Here is a 15,392-nt window from a genome sequence, read left to right on the forward strand (position 1 = left end):
TGTGATGCCACCTGGATTGACCATATCTAGACCCACAGCTGATTGAGACATAAGGGTGGACACTCTTGGGGCTGAGAGGTTTGGTGAGGTTGGGTGAGAAAACGCAGACCCTTTAAAGTAATACGGCGTGGTACCCATCCCATGGGTCCCAAATCTCCAGGTTCAAGGGCATCGTCCTACATTGAAAACATGCATGAGAAACCCCGAAGATGGTACACCGTGTGATCGGGAAAGGTTTCTAAAACGCACCTCATTTCTCATCTCCTTGTGCTCCGGTTCGCCATTCCAGCCGCTTTACTAGCAATCTCCCTCCTTGAAGAATCAGCACCTTTATCCTCCTGTTCCGTACAGGTTGCAAATTGTCCTGAGGATGAACGGGAAGAGGGGGAACCAATGAGAGACTAGCTCTAGGTGTTGGGGCAGGCACAGGTCATTCTATTTTCCCATCAGGAAGAAGAATTAACCACAGGCTCAGCCTGCCGCCAGGAACCAGAATACGGCCTGAAGCAATCCTGCGCTTTTGCGGCCAGCTCCCAAGAAAGCGAGTTGAAGAATGGAGCTCAGGGGCACTGCAATTCACAAACCTGCAGACTTAGAAATGATAACTCTCGTCCACAAATATATTGAGGGAAGGCAACGAAGAGGATTTGAAAGCAAGGCAGAATTGCAGGAAACAGATTTCAGGAGGTAGATTCGAATCGCCTTTAAAGCACAGGAAAAGCGGCAAAACCTCGACAATGATGCCCTTGGCCAAAAAGGGCGTATGCGTTTTTTCCTGAATATATTCAGGAAAAAACGCATACGCCCTTTTTGGCCAACCAAGCAACCTGGAAAGGCAAATCAGCGCTACAAAGAAGTCTCGCTTCCCATCGGTCAAAAGGGCCATGATGAATAAAGTGTCAAAACCAGAAATGCTGGACAGGCCTTGGAGAAATGGGAGCCTTGCTACGCTGATGGGCGGGATGTAAATTGCCAACAGCCACACTGGAGAAGTGTACGGTGTGTCCTGAAACATCTAAAAAACTCAGCTTAGAGACCATAGGGCACTTCCTCTCATGGGCGTATAAATTGGGAAAACTAAAAATCAGCAAGACACAGGCACCCCAAAGTTTTGGGCTGCTCTGTTGACAAGAACCTCCACTTCGTTACACCTTAAATATCCCAGGAAAGAGAAGAATGGATAAAGAAGTTGTGGTCCTTATGTACAATGGAATATCACTCAGCCATGAAATCAACGTCATAAGGCTAGTAGCAGCATGATGAGTGGATTTAGGTACGACGATTCTAAGTGAAATAAGTCACACAGAAAAAGACACTTATCATGAGATATCACTTATAGAGGGAATGTCAAAACCGCTACCCTTGAACTGAATTACAAAACAGAACAGAGTCACACGTTTAGAAAAAACACTATGGCTGCTTAACGGGAAAGGTGAGGTGGGGTGATGCATAAAACAAGGGTTTCAAATTAGCTCAGATACCGTTCCAGAAACCCAATATGTAATAGACAAGACCTACTCCTTTCTCCGTGAACTGGACTCAACACCCCCTATTCACCGCCCAAGAATATATCTGACTAGTAAGAATCTTAAAACCTATGTATTGATATCTCTCTGTAAGTGAGTCAAGTGGGTGTAAAGCGGCATAAACACAGCAGTGAAAAGCAGCTAAACCCCATTATAAAAATCAATTACTTTAAAAAACCCGTGAAACAAAGACAGTGAAAGAGAGAGAAATTCTTACAAAATTCGTTCAGGGGCTGTGATGCCACCTGGATTGACCATATCTAGACCCACAGCTGATTGAGACATAAGGGTGGACACTCGTGGGGCTGAGAGGTTTGGTGAGGTTGGCTGAGCTAACGCAGACCCTTTAAAGTAATTCGGCGTGGTACCCATCCCATGGGTCCCAAATCTCCAGGTTCAAGGGCATCGTCCTACATTGAAAACATGCATGAGAAACCCCGAAGATGGTACACCGTGTGATCGGGAAAGGTTTCTAAAACGCACCTCATTTCTCATCTCCTTGTGCTCCGGTTCGCCATTCCAGCCGCTTTACTAGCAATCTCCCTCCTTGGAGAATCAGCACCTTTATCCTCCTGTTCCGTACAGGTTGCAAATTGTCCTGAGGATGAACGGGAAGAGGGGGAACCAATGAGAGACTAGCTCTAGGTGTTGGGGCAGGCACAGGTCATTCTATTTTCCCATCAGGAAGAAGAATTAACCACAGGCTCAGCCTGCCGCCAGGAACCAGAATACGGCCTGAAGCAATCCTGCGCTTTTGCGGCCAGCTCCCAAGAAAGCGAGTTGAAGAATGGAGCTCAGGGGCACTGCAATTCACAAACCTGCAGTCTTAGAAATGATAACTCTCGTCCACAAATATATTGAGGGAAGGCAACGAAGAGGATTTGAAAGCAAGGCAGAATTGCAGGAAACAGATTTCAGGAGGTAGATTCGAATCGCCTTTAAAGCACAGGAAAAGCGGCAAAACCTCGACAATGATGCCCTTGGCCAAAAAGGGCGTATGCGTTTTTTCCTGAATATATTCAGGAAAAAACGCATACGCCCTTTTTGGCCAACCAAGCAACCTGGAAAGGCAAATCAGCGCTACAAAGAAGTCTCGCTTCCCATCGGTCAAAAGGGCCATGCTGAATAAAGTGTCAAAACCAGAAATGCAGGACAGGCCATGGAGAAATGGGAGCCTTGCTACGCTGATGGGCGGGATGTAAATTGCCAACAGCCACTCTGGAGAAGTGTACAGTGTGTCCTGAAACATCTAAAAAACTCAGCTTAGAGAGCATAGCGCACTTCCACTCATGGGAGTATAAATTGGGAAAACTAAAAATCAGCATGACACAAGCACCCCAAAGTTTTGGGCTACTCTGTTGACAAGAACCTCCACTTCGCTACACCTTAAATATCCCAGGAAAGAGAAGAATGGATAAAGAAGTTGCGGTCCTTATGTACAATGGAATGTCACTCAGCCATGAAATCAACGTCATAAGGCTAGTAGCAGCATGATGATTGGATTTAGGTATGACGATTCTAAGTGAAATAAGTCACACAGAAAAAGACACTTATCATAAGATATCACTCATAGAGGGAATGTAAAAACCGCTACCCTTGAACTGAATTACAAAACAGAACAGAGTCACACGTTTAGAAAACACACTATGGCTGCTTAACGGGAAAGGTGAGGTGGGGTGATGCATAAAACACGGGTTTCAAATTAGCTCAGATACCGTTCCAGAAACCCAATATGTAATAGACAAGACCTACTCCTTGCTCAGTGAACTGGACTCAACACCCCCTATTCACCGCCCAAGAATATATCTGACTAGTAGGAATCTTAAAACCTATGTATTGATATCTCTCTGTAAGTGAGTCAAATGGGTGTAAAGCGGCATAAACACAGCAGTGAAAAGCAGCTAAACCCCATTATAAAAATCAATTACTTTAAAAAACCCGTGAAACAAAGACAGTGAAAGAGAGAGAAATTCTTACAAAATTCGTTCAGGGGCTGTGATGCCACCTGGATTGACCATATCTAGACCCACAGCTGATTGAGACATAAGGGTGGACACTCGTGGGGCTGAGAGGTTTGGTGAGGTTGGCTGAGCTAACGCAGACCCTTTAAAGTAATTCGGCGTGGTACCCATCCCATGGGTCCCAAATCTCCAGGTTCAAGGGCATCGTCCTACATTGAAAACATGCATGAGAAACCCCGAAGATGGTACACCGTGTGATCGGGAAAGGTTTCTAAAACGCACCTCATTTCTCATCTCCTTGTGCTCCGGTTCGCCATTCCAGCCGCTTTACTAGCAATCTCCCTCCTTGGAGAATCAGCACCTTTATCCTCCTGTTCCGTACAGGTTGCAAATTGTCCTGAGGATGAACGGGAAGAGGGGGAACCAATGAGAGACTAGCTCTAGGTGTTGGGGCAGGCACAGGTCATTCTATTTTCCCATCAGGAAGAAGAATTAACCACAGGCTCAGCCTGCCGCCAGGAACCAGAATACGGCCTGAAGCAATCCTGCGCTTTTGCGGCCAGCTCCCAAGAAAGCGAGTTGAAGAATGGAGCTCAGGGGCACTGCAATTCACAAACCTGCAGTCTTAGAAATGATAACTCTCGTCCACAAATATATTGAGGGAAGGCAACGAAGAGGATTTGAAAGCAAGGCAGAATTGCAGGAAACAGATTTCAGGAGGTAGATTCGAATCGCCTTTAAAGCACAGGAAAAGCGGCAAAACCTCGACAATGATGCCCTTGGCCAAAAAGGGCGTATGCGTTTTTTCCTGAATATATTCAGGAAAAAACGCATACGCCCTTTTTGGCCAACCAAGCAACCTGGAAAGGCAAATCAGCGCTACAAAGAAGTCTCGCTTCCCATCGGTCAAAAGGGCCATGCTGAATAAAGTGTCCAAACCAGAAATGCAGGACAGGCCATGGAGAAATGGGAGCCTTGCTACGCTGATGGGCGGGATGTAAATTGCCAACAGCCACTCTGGAGAAGTGTACAGTGTGTCCTGAAACATCTAAAAAACTCAGCTTAGAGAGCATAGCGCACTTCCACTCATGGGAGTATAAAGTGGGAAAACTAAAAATAAGCATGACACAGGCACCTCAAAGTTTTGGGCTACTCTGTTGACAAGAACCTCCACTTCGCTACACCTTAAATATCCCAGGAAAGAGAAGAATGGATAAAGAAGTTGCGGTCCTTATGTACAATGGAATATCACTCAGCCATGAAATCAATGTCATAAGGCTAGTAGCAGCATGATGAGTGGATTTAGGTATGACGATTCTAAGTGAAATAAGTAGCACAGAAAAAGACACTTATCATAAGATATAACTTATAGAGGGAATGTAAAAACCGCTACCCTTGAACTGAATTACAAAATAGAACAGAGTCACACGTTTAGAAAACACACTATGGCTGCTTAACGGGAAAGGTGAGGTGGGGTGATGCATAAAACACGGGTTTCAAATTAGCTCAGATACCGTTCCAGAAACCCAATATGTAATAGACAAGACCTACTCCTTGCTCAGTGAACTGGACTCAACACCCCCTATTCACCGCCCAAGAATATATCTGACTAGTAGGAATCTTAAAACCTATGTATTGATATCTCTCTGTAAGTGAGTCAAATGGGTGTAAAGCGGCATAAACACAGCAGTGAAAAGCAGCTAAACCCCATTATAAAAATCAATTACGTTTCAAAACCCGTGAAACAAAGACAGTGAAAGAGAGAGAAATTCTTACAAAATTCGTTCAGGGGCTGTGATGCCACCTGGATTGACCATATCTAGACCCACAGCTGATTGAGACATAAGGGTGGACACTCTTGGGGCTGAGAGGTTTGGTGAGGTTGGGTGAGAAAACGCAGACCCTTTAAAGTAATACGGCGTGGTACCCATCCCATGGGTCCCAAATCTCCAGGTTCAAGGGCATCGTCCTACATTGAAAACATGCATGAGAAACCCCGAAGATGGTACACCGTGTGATCGGGAAAGGTTTCTAAAACGCACCTCATTTCTCATCTCCTTGTGCTCCGGTTCGCCATTCCAGCCGCTTTACTAGCAATCTCCCTCCTTGAAGAATCAGCACCTTTATCCTCCTGTTCCGTACAGGTTGCAAATTGTCCTGAGGATGAACGGGAAGAGGGGGAACCAATGAGAGACTAGCTCTAGGTGTTGGGGCAGGCACAGGTCATTCTATTTTCCCATCAGGAAGAAGAATTAACCACAGGCTCAGCCTGCCGCCAGGAACCAGAATACGGCCTGAAGCAATCCTGCGCTTTTGCGGCCAGCTCCCAAGAAAGCGAGTTGAAGAATGGAGCTCAGGGGCACTGCAATTCACAAACCTGCAGACTTAGAAATGATAACTCTCGTCCACAAATATATTGAGGGAAGGCAACGAAGAGGATTTGAAAGCAAGGCAGAATTGCAGGAAACAGATTTCAGGAGGTAGATTCGAATCGCCTTTAAAGCACAGGAAAAGCGGCAAAACCTCGACAATGATGCCCTTGGCCAAAAAGGGCGTATGCGTTTTTTCCTGAATATATTCAGGAAAAAACGCATACGCCCTTTTTGGCCAACCAAGCAACCTGGAAAGGCAAATCAGCGCTACAAAGAAGTCTCGCTTCCCATCGGTCAAAAGGGCCATGATGAATAAAGTGTCAAAACCAGAAATGCTGGACAGGCCTTGGAGAAATGGGAGCCTTGCTACGCTGATGGGCGGGATGTAAATTGCCAACAGCCACACTGGAGAAGTGTACGGTGTGTCCTGAAACATCTAAAAAACTCAGCTTAGAGACCATAGGGCACTTCCTCTCATGGGCGTATAAATTGGGAAAACTAAAAATCAGCAAGACACAGGCACCCCAAAGTTTTGGGCTGCTCTGTTGACAAGAACCTCCACTTCGTTACACCTTAAATATCCCAGGAAAGAGAAGAATGGATAAAGAAGTTGTGGTCCTTATGTACAATGGAATATCACTCAGCCATGAAATCAACGTCATAAGGCTAGTAGCAGCATGATGAGTGGATTTAGGTACGACGATTCTAAGTGAAATAAGTCACACAGAAAAAGACACTTATCATGAGATATCACTTATAGAGGGAATGTCAAAACCGCTACCCTTGAACTGAATTACAAAACAGAACAGAGTCACACGTTTAGAAAACACACTATGGCTGCTTAACGGGAAAGGTGAGGTGGGGTGATGCATAAAACACGGGTTTCAAATTAGCTCAGATACCGTTCCAGAAACCCAATATGTAATAGACAAGACCTACTCCTTGCTCAGTGAACTGGACTCAACACCCCCTATTCACCGCCCAAGAATATATCTGACTAGTAAGAATCTTAAAACCTATGTATTGATATCTCTCTGTAAGTGAGTCAAATGGGTGTAAAGCGGCATAAACACAGCAGTGAAAAGCAGCTAAACCCCATTATAAAAATCAATTACGTTTCAAAACCCGTGAAACAAAGACAGTGAAAGAGAGAGAAATTCTTACAAAATTCGTTCAGGAGCTGTGATGCCACCTGGATTGACCATATCTAGACCCACAGCTGATTGAGACATAAGGGTGGACACTCTTGGGGCTGAGAGGTTTGGTGAGGTTGGGTGAGAAAACGCAGACCCTTTAAAGTAATACGGCGTGGTACCCATCCCATGGGTCCCAAATCTCCAGGTTCAAGGGCATCGTCCTATATTGAAAACATGCATGAGAAACCCCGAAGATGGTACACCGTGTGATCGGGAAAGGTTTCTAAAACGCACCTCATTTCTCATCTCCTTGTGCTCCGGTTCGCCATTCCAGCCGCTTTACTAGCAATCTCCCTCCTTGGAGAATCAGCACCTTTATCCTCCTGTTCCGTACAGGTTGCTAATTGTCCTGAGGATGAACGGGAAGAGGGGGAACCAATGAGAGACTAGCTCTAGGTGTTGGGACAGGCACAGGTCACTCTATTTTCCCATCAGGAAGAAGAATTAACCACAGGCTCAGCCTGCCACCAGGAACCAGAAGACGGCCTGAAGCAATCCTGCGCTTTTGCGGCCAGCTCCCAAGAAAGCGAGTTGAAGAATGGAGCTCAGGGGCACTGCAATTCACAAACCTGCAGTCTTAGAAATGATAACTCTCGCCCACAAATATATTGAGGGAAGGCAACGAAGAGGATTTGAAAGCAAGGCAGAATTGCAGGAAACAGATTTCAGGAGGTAGATTCGAATCGCCTTTAAAGCACAGGAAAAGCGGCAAAACCTCGACAATGATGCCCTTGGCCAAAAAGGGCGTATGCGTTTTTTCCTGAATATATTCAGGAAAAAACGCATACGCCCTTTTTGGCCAACCAAGCAACCTGGAAAGGCAAATCAGCGCTACAAAGAAGTCTCGCTTCCCATCGGTCAAAAGGGCCATGCTGAATAAAGTGTCCAAACCAGAAATGCAGGACAGGCCATGGAGAAATGGGAGCCTTGCTACGCTGATGGGCGGGATGTAAATTGCCAACAGCCACTCTGGAGAAGTGTACAGTGTGTCCTGAAACATCTAAAAAACTCAGCTTAGAGAGCATAGCGCACTTCCACTCATGGGCGTATAAATTGGGAAAACTAAAAATCAGCATGACACAGGCACCCCAAAGTTTTGGGCTACTCTGTTGACAAGAACCTCCACTTCGCTACACCTTAAATATCCCAGGAAAGAGAAGAATGGATAAAGAAGTTGCGGTCCTTATGTACAATGGAATATCACTCAGCCATGGAATCAACGTCATAAGGCTAGTAGCAGCATGATGAGTGGATTTAGGTACGACCATTCTAAGTGAAATAAGTCACACAGAAAAAGACACTTATCATGAGATATCACTTATAGAGGGAATGTCAAAACCGCTACCCTTGAACTGAATTACAAAACAGAACAGAGTCACACGTTTAGAAAACACACTATGGCTGCTTAACGGGAAAGGTGAGGTGGGGTGATGCATAAAACAAGGGTTTCAAATTAGCTCAGATACCGTTCCATAAACCCAATATGTAATAGACAAGACCTACTCCTTGCTCAGTGAACTGGACTCAACACCCCCTATTCACCGCCCAAGAATATATCTGACTAGTAAGTATCTTCAAACCTATGTATTGATATCTCTCTGTAAGTGAGTCAAGTGGGTGTAAAGCGGCATAAACACAGCAGTGAAAAGCAGCTAAACCCCATTATAAAAATCAATTACTTTAAAAAACCCGTGAAACAAAGACAGTGAAAGAGAGAGAAATTCTTACAAAATTCGTTCAGGGGCTGTGATGCCACCTGGATTGACCATATCTAGACCCACAGCTGATTGAGACATAAGGGTGGACACTCTTGGGGCTGAGAGGTTTGCTGAGGTTGGGTGAGCAAACGCAGACCCTTTAAAGTAATACGGCGTGGTACCCATCCCATGGGTCCCAAATCTCCAGGTTCAAGGGCATCTTCCTACATTGAAAACATGCATGAGAAACCCCGAAGATGGTACACCGTGTGATCGGGAAAGGTTTCTAAAACGCACCTCATTTCTCATCTCCTTGTGCTCCGGTTCGCCATTCCAGCCGCTTTACTAGCAATCTCCCTCCTTGGAGAATCAGCACCTTTATCCTCCTGTTCCGTACAGGTTGCTAATTGTCCTGAGGATGAACGGGAAGAGGGGGAACCAATGAGAGACTAGCTCTAGGTGTTGGGGCAGGCACAGGTCATTCTATTTTCCCATCAGGAAGAAGAATTAACCACAGGCTCAGCCTGCCGCCAGGAACCAGAATACGGCCTGAAGCAATCCTGCGCTTTTGCGGCCAGCTCCCAAGAAAGCGAGTTGAAGAATGGAGCTCAGGGGCACTGCAATTCACAAACCTGCAGACTTAGAAATGATAACTCTCGTCCACAAATATATTGAGGGAAGGCAACGAAGAGGATTTGAAAGCAAGGCAGAATTGCAGGAAACAGATTTCAGGAGGTAGATTCGAATCACCTTTAAAGCACAGGAAAAGCGGCAAAACCTCGACAATGATGCCCTTGGCCAAAAAGGGCGTATGCGTTTTTTCCTGAATATATTCAGGAAAAAACGCATACGCCCTTTTTGGCCAACCAAGCAACCTGGAAAGGCAAATCAGCGCTACAAAGAAGTCTCGCTTCCCATCGGTCAAAAGGGCCATGATGAATAAAGTGTCAAAACCAGAAATGCTGGACAGGCCTTGGAGAAATGGGAGCCTTGCTACGCTGATGGGCGGGATGTAAATTGCCAACAGCCACACTGGAGAAGTGTACGGTGTGTCCTGAAACATCTAAAAAACTCAGCTTAGAGACCATAGGGCACTTCCTCTCATGGGCGTATAAATTGGGAAAACTAAAAATCAGCAAGACACAGGCACCCCAAAGTTTTGGGCTGCTCTGTTGACAAGAACCTCCACTTCGTTACACCTTAAATATCCCAGGAAAGAGAAGAATGGATAAAGAAGTTGTGGTCCTTATGTACAATGGAATATCACTCAGCCATGAAATCAACGTCATAAGGCTAGTAGCAGCATGATGAGTGGATTTAGGTACGACGATTCTAAGTGAAATAAGTCACACAGAAAAAGACACTTATCATGAGATATCACTTATAGAGGGAATGTCAAAACCGCTACCCTTGAACTGAATTACAAAACAGAACAGAGTCACACGTTTAGAAAACACACTATGGCTGCTTAACGGGAAAGGTGAGGTGGGGTGATGCATAAAACAAGGGTTTCAAATTAGCTCAGATACCGTTCCAGAAACCCAATATGTAATAGACAAGACCTACTCCTTGCTCAGTGAACTGGACTCAACACCCCCTATTCACCGCCCAAGAATATATCTGACTAGTAAGAATCTTAAAACCTATGTATTGATATCTCTCTGTAAGTGAGTCAAGTGGGTGTAAAGCGGCATAAACACAGTAGTGAAAAGCAGCTAAACCCCATTATAAAAATCAATTACTTTAAAAAACCCGTGAAACAAAGACAGTGAAAGAGAGAGATATTCTTACAAAATTCGTTCAGGGGCTGTGATGCCACCTGGATTGACCATATCTAGACCCACAGCTGATTGAGACATAAGGGTGGACACTCGTGGGGCTGAGAGGTTTGGTGAGGTTGGCTGAGCTAACGCAGACCCTTTAAAGTAATTCGGCGTGGTACCCATCCCATGGGTCCCAAATCTCCAGGTTCAAGGGCATCGTCCTACATTGAAAACATGCATGAGAAACCCCGAAGATGGTACACCGTGTGATCGGGAAAGGTTTCTAAAACGCACCTCATTTCTCATCTCCTTGTGCTCCCGTTCGCCATTCCAGCCGCTTTACTAGCAATCTCCCTCCTTGGAGAATCAGCACCTTTATCCTCCTGTTCCGTACAGGTTGCAAATTGTCCTGAGGATGAACGGGAAGAGGGGGAACCAATGAGAGACTAGCTCTAGGTGTTGGGGCAGGCACAGGTCATTCTATTTTCCCATCAGGAAGAAGAATTAACCACAGGCTCAGCCTGCCGCCAGGAACCAGAATACGGCCTGAAGCAATCCTGCGCTTTTGCGGCCAGCTCCCAAGAAAGCGAGTTGAAGAATGGAGCTCAGGGGCACTGCAATTCACAAACCTGCAGTCTTAGAAATGATAACTCTCGTCCACAAATATATTGAGGGAAGGCAACGAAGAGGATTTGAAAGCAAGGCAGAATTGCAGGAAACAGATTTCAGGAGGTAGATTCGAATCGCCTTTAAAGCACAGGAAAAGCGGCAAAACCTCGACAATGATGCCCTTGGCCAAAAAGGGCGTATGCGTTTTTTCCTGAATATATTCAGGAAAAAACGCATACGCCCTTTTTGGCCAACCAAGCAACCTGGAAAGGCAAATCAGCGCTACAAAGAAGTCTCGCTTCCCATCGGTCAAAAGGGCCATGCTGAATAAAGTGTCCAAACCAGAAATGCAGGACAGGCCAGGGATAAATGGGAGCCTTGCTACGCTGATGGGCGGGATGTAAATTGCCAACAGCCACTCCGGAGAAGTGTACGGTGTGTCCTGAAACATCTAAAAAACTCAGCTTAGAGACCATAGGGCACTTCCTCTCATGGGCGTATAAATTGGGAAAACTAAAAATCAGCAAGACACAGGCACCCAAAAGTTTTGGGCTACTCTCTTGACAAGAACCTCCACTTCGTTACACCTTAAATATCCCAGGAAAGAGAAGAATGGATAAAGAAGTTGCGGTCCTTATGTACAATGGAATATCACTCAGCCATGAAATCAATGTCATAAGGCTAGTAGCAGCATGATGAGTGGATTTAGGTACGACCATTCTAAGTGAAATAAGTCACACAGAAAAAGACACTTATCATGAGATATCACTTATAGAGGGAATGTCAAAACCGCTACCCTTGAACTGAATTACAAAACAGAACAGAGTCACACGTTTAGAAAACACACTATGGCTGCTTAACGGGAAAGGTGAGGTGGGGTGATGCATAAAACAAGGGTTTCAAATTAGCTCAGATACCGTTCCATAAACCCAATATGTAATAGACAAGACCTACTCCTTGCTCAGTGAACTGGACTCAACACCCCCTATTCACCGCCCAAGAATATATCTGACTAGTAAGTATCTTCAAACCTCTGTATTGATATCTCTCTGTAAGTGAGTCAAGTGGGTGTAAAGCGGCATAAACACAGCAGTGATAAGCAGCCAAACCCCATTATAAAAATCAATTACTTTTCAAAACCCGTGAAACAAAGACAGTGAAAGAGAGAGAAATTCTTACAAAATTCGTTCAGGGGCTGTGATGCCACCTGGATTGACCATATCTAGACCCACAGCTGATTGAGACATAAGGGTGGACACTCTTGGGGCTGAGAGGTTTGGTGAGGTTGGGTGAGCAAACGCAGACCCTTTAAAGTAATACGGCGTGGTACCCATCCCATGGGTCCCAAATCTCCAGGTTCAAGGGCATCTTCCTATATTGAAAACATGCATGAGAAACCCCGAAGATGGTACACCGTGTGATCGGGAAAGGTTTCTAAAACGCACCTCATTTCTCATCTCCTTGTGCTCCGGTTCGCCATTCCAGCCGCTTTACTAGCAATCTCCCTCCTTGGAGAATCAGCACCTTTATCCTCCTGTTCCGTACAGGTTGCTAATTGTCCTGAGGATGAACGGGAAGAGGGGGAACCAATGAGAGACTAGCTCTAGGTGTTGGGACAGGCACAGGTCACTCTATTTTCCCATCAGGAAGAAGAATTAACCACAGGCTCAGCCTGCCACCAGGAACCAGAAGACGGCCTGAAGCAATCCTGCGCTTTTGCGGCCAGCTCCCAAGAAAGCGAGTTGAAGAATGGAGCTCAGGGGCACTACAATTCACAAACCTGCAAACTTAGAAATGATAACTCTCGTCCACAAATATATTGAGGGAAGGCAACGAAGAGGATTTGAAAGCAAGGCAGAATTGCAGGAAACAGATTTCAGGAGGTAGATTCGAATCGCCTTTAAAGCACAGGAAAAGCGGCAAAACCTCGACAATGATGCCCTTGGTCAAAAAGGGCGTATGCGTTTTTTCCTGAATATATTCAGGAGAAAACGCATACGCCCTTTTTGGCCAACCAAGCAACCTGGAAAGGCAAATCAGCGCTACAAAGAAGTCTCGCTTCCCATCGGTCAAAAGGGCCATGCTGAATAAAGTGTCAAAACCAGAAATGCTGGACAGGCCTTGGAGAAATGGGAGCCTTGCTACGCTGATGGGCGGGATGTAAATTGCCAACAGCCACACTGGAGAAGTGTACGGTGTGTCCTGAAACATCTAAAAAACTCAGCTTAGAGACCATAGGGCACTTCCTCTCATGGGCGTATAAATTGGGAAAACTAAAAATCAGCAAGACACAGGCACCCCAAAGTTTTGGGCTACTCTCTTGACAAGAACCTCCACTTCGTTACACCTTAAATATCCCAGGAAAGAGAAGAATGGATAAAGAAGTTGTGGTCCTTATGTACAATGGAATATCACTCAGCCATGAAATCAACGTCATAAGGCTAGTAGCAGCATGATGAGTGGATTTAGGTACGACGATTCTAAGTGAAATAAGTCACACAGAAAAAGACACTTATCATGAGATATCACTTATAGAGGGAATGTCAAAACCGCTACCCTTGAACTGAATTACAAAACAGAACAGAGTCACACGTTTAGAAAACACACTATGGCTGCTTAACGGGAAAGGTGAGGTGGGGTGATGCATAAAACAAGGGTTTCAAATTAGCTCAGATACCGTTCCAGAAACCCAATATGTAATAGACAAGACCTACTCCTTTCTCCGTGAACTGGACTCAACACCCCCTATTCACCGCCCAAGAATATATCTGACTAGTAAGAATCTTAAAACCTATGTATTGATATCTCTCTGTAAGTGAGTCAAGTGGGTGTAAAGCGGCATAAACACAGCAGTGAAAAGCAGCTAAACCCCATTATAAAAATCAATTACTTTAAAAAACCCGTGAAACAAAGACAGTGAAAGAGAGAGAAATTCTTACAAAATTCGTTCAGGGGCTGTGATGCCACCTGGATTGACCATATCTAGACCCACAGCTGATTGAGACATAAGGGTGGACACTCGTGGGGCTGAGAGGTTTGGTGAGGTTGGCTGAGCTAAGGCAGACCCTTTAAAGTAATTCGGCGTGGTACCCATCCCATGGGTCCCAAATCTCCAGGTTCAAGGGCATCGTCCTACATTGAAAACATGCATGAGAAACCCCGAAGATGGTACACCGTGTGATCGGGAAAGGTTTCTAAAACGCACCTCATTTCTCATCTCCTTGTGCTCCGGTTCGCCATTCCAGCCGCTTTACTAGCAATCTCCCTCCTTTGAGAATCAGCACCTTTATCCTCCTGTTCCGTACAGGTTGCAAATTGTCCTGAGGATGAACGGGAAGAGGGGGAACCAATGAGAGACTAGCTCTAGGTGTTGGGGCAGGCACAGGTCATTCTATTTTCCCATCAGGAAGAAGAATTAACCACAGGCTCAGCCTGCCGCCAGGAACCAGAATACGGCCTGAAGCAATCCTGCGCTTTTGCGGCCAGCTCCCAAGAAAGCGAGTTGAAGAATGGAGCTCAGGGGCACTGCAATTCACAAACCTGCAGTCTTAGAAATGATAACTCTCGTCCACAAATATATTGAGGGAAGGCAACGAAGAGGATTTGAAAGCAAGGCAGAATTGCAGGAAACAGATTTCAGGAGGTAGATTCGAATCGCCTTTAAAGCACAGGAAAAGCGGCAAAACCTCGACAATGATGCCCTTGGCCAAAAAGGGCGTATGCGTTTTTTCCTGAATATATTCAGGAAAAAACGCATACGCCCTTTTTGGCCAACCAAGCAACCTGGAAAGGCAAATCAGCGCTACAAAGAAGTCTCGCTTCCCATCGGTCAAAAGGGCCATGCTGAATAAAGTGTCAAAACCAGAAATGCAGGACAGGCCATGGAGAAATGGGAGCCTTGCTACGCTGATGGGCGGGATGTAAATTGCCAACAGCCACTCTGGAGAAGTGTACAGTGTGTCCTGAAACATCTAAAAAACTCAGCTTAGAGAGCATAGCGCACTTCCACTCATGGGCGTATAAATTGGGAAAACTAAAAATCAGCATGACACAGGCACCCCAAAGTTTTGGGCTACTCTGTTGACAAGAACCTCCACTTCGCTACACCTTAAATATCCCAGGAAAGAGAAGAATGGATAAAGAAGTTGTGGTCCTTATGTACAATGGAATATCACTCAGCCATGAAATCAATGTCATAAGGCTAGTAGCAGCATGATGAGTGGATTTAGGTATGACGATTCTAAGTGAAATAAGTCACACAGAAAAAG

Source organism: Balaenoptera borealis (genome assembly GCF_965194805.1).
Source record: "Balaenoptera borealis genome assembly, chromosome: 9".
NCBI lineage: Eukaryota > Metazoa > Chordata > Mammalia > Artiodactyla > Balaenopteridae > Balaenoptera > Balaenoptera borealis.